The 1,925-nt window shown below is 42.6% G+C and overlaps 1 non-coding gene across 1 annotated transcript; it reads right to left on the bottom strand.

Moving 5' to 3' along the window:
* Positions 1–432: 432 nt before the first annotated feature.
* LOC141568717 (U8 small nucleolar RNA) lies at positions 433–564 on the bottom strand. The gene has a single exon (XR_012491937.2). It is a non-coding gene; the product is annotated as a U8 small nucleolar RNA (small nucleolar RNA).
* Positions 565–1,925: the final 1,361 nt, after the last annotated feature.

The following is a 1,925-nucleotide window of genomic DNA, read 5'->3' as shown; positions in this document are numbered from 1 at the left end:
TGGCACTGTAGGCTTTTTCTAGCAGGCATCTCGAGACTCTCCCAGCCATCACCCATTTCCCTGGTGCAAAGCCGCTTCCACACTCTTAGGTATTTGTCACAGCAGCCCCGCTACTTCTAGTACCAATTTCCTGGCCTAGTCCATTTAGGTATTTTGCTATAACAAAATACCATAGACTGGGTGGCTGATAAACAACAAACATTTATTTCTCACTGTTTTGGAGGCCGGGAAGTCTCAAATCAAGACACCAGCAGATTTGGTGTCTGGTGAGAGTTCTCTTCCTAGTTTCCTGAGGGCCATCTTCCTGCTGTGTCCTCCCATGGCGGAAAGGGCAAGGGAGCGCTCTGGGGTCTCTTTTCTTTTTATTATTATTATTTTTTTTTAATTTTAATTTTTTATATTTATTTGTTTGTTTATTTGTTTATTTTAAGAATCAGGAGCAATCAGGGTGTTGCAAGACCTGATTATGCAGAGATATTAATCACAAATCATAGAAACTCCAATCATCATGTTCTAATCTGCCCTCCAAAAGGAGAAACAGGTAAGGATTGTCCTACCTGATGATGGGGTCTCTGTTATAAGGGCACTAATCTCACACATGAGGGCTCTACCCTCATGAGCGGATCACCTCCCAAAGGTCCCGCCTCCTAACACTGTCACACTGGGGAGTAGGCTTTCAATATAAGAATTTGAGGGGGACACAAACAATCTATAGCCGGAGCCCTGACAAACAGGTTGCAATCTCCAAGTGTCAATTGAGAGGCTTTCAAGCTGGCAGCCGCAGCTCTGCACCCGCCGCCCCAGACCCTGCCACACCTCTCTATCCCGTACCACAGCTCTGTGGGTGATGACCAGACACCGGATCAATTGGAAGCACTTCCTCCACAAAGAAAGGACAGGACTCCTGATGGAGCATCTGAAGCCTTAAGAAGGCAGGTTCAACCTTTGATAGGCTTGCGTTGAGAAAGCCAAGTTTAGTTAAATATGTTGTAATTTGTTTTTAAAACAGGTTTTGTGTTATATTTGTGTATATAAAGGAAATACGAGTATACGCTATTAATGGGTTTTTATTTATTAGAATGATTTTCAGTTTTGCATGCTAGAGGTGATGGATGGAATAAACGACAGCTTTTGTGGATGAAGAAATGACCATTAGGCAAAACTGGACAGTTTTAGTTAACTTTTAAGGGGTAAACTTTTATACGAGATAAGGGAGCAAGAACTAAGAAAATCTAGTGTGAGAACCTTAAAAGTTCAGTAACCAGGGCTCAGAGACTTGAAGTCAGAAACTGATCTCGCTAGTTTTTTTGAGGGGTGAGATCTCTGGAGTAATAGTTGGTAGGTGTTATGGGGTGATCTTTGTGTCCTCACAAAATTCAGAGGCTGAAGCCCTCACCCCCAAAGTAGTCGTATTTGGAGGTGGAGCCTTTGGGAGGTAATTCGGTTTAGATGAGGTCATGAGGGTGGGGCCACTTGTTAGTGTTAGTGTCCTTATAAGAAGAGGAAGAGACCCCAGAGCTTTCTCTCTCTCTGCCATGTGAGGACACAGCAAGGAGACAGCCATCTGTAAGCCAGGATGATGGTTCGCACCAGGAATAGAATCAACCAACCCTGTGATCTTGGGTTTCCCAGCTTCCACGACTGTCAGAAAAAAACATCTGGTTTAAGGCAGCCAGTCTATATATTTTCTTACAGCAGCCCAACCTGACAGATTCTAGTGAAAGAGCCCTTTTTTATATAGTTACTGAATTTTCTCTTTTGTTGGATTTGCTTCTTTTATTGATAAGAGTATAGGTAGTCAGATTATTAACTGTTTCATTGCAGCTGAATCTTCAAAGCTACATATTTCAGGCCATTGTTTGTACTATATAGTTCATACCTTGTCAGCCAACTGGTAGTAGCAAAACTAGAATGCAAAGAATTCC

Source organism: Rhinolophus sinicus, chromosome 7 (genome assembly GCF_057876585.1).
Source record: "Rhinolophus sinicus isolate RSI-liver-muscle chromosome 7, RSI-T2T, whole genome shotgun sequence".
In the NCBI taxonomy this organism is placed as follows: domain Eukaryota; kingdom Metazoa; phylum Chordata; class Mammalia; order Chiroptera; family Rhinolophidae; genus Rhinolophus; species Rhinolophus sinicus.
Note: the sequence above shows the minus strand (reverse complement) of the source record. Positions and strands in the feature narration are given on the sequence as shown.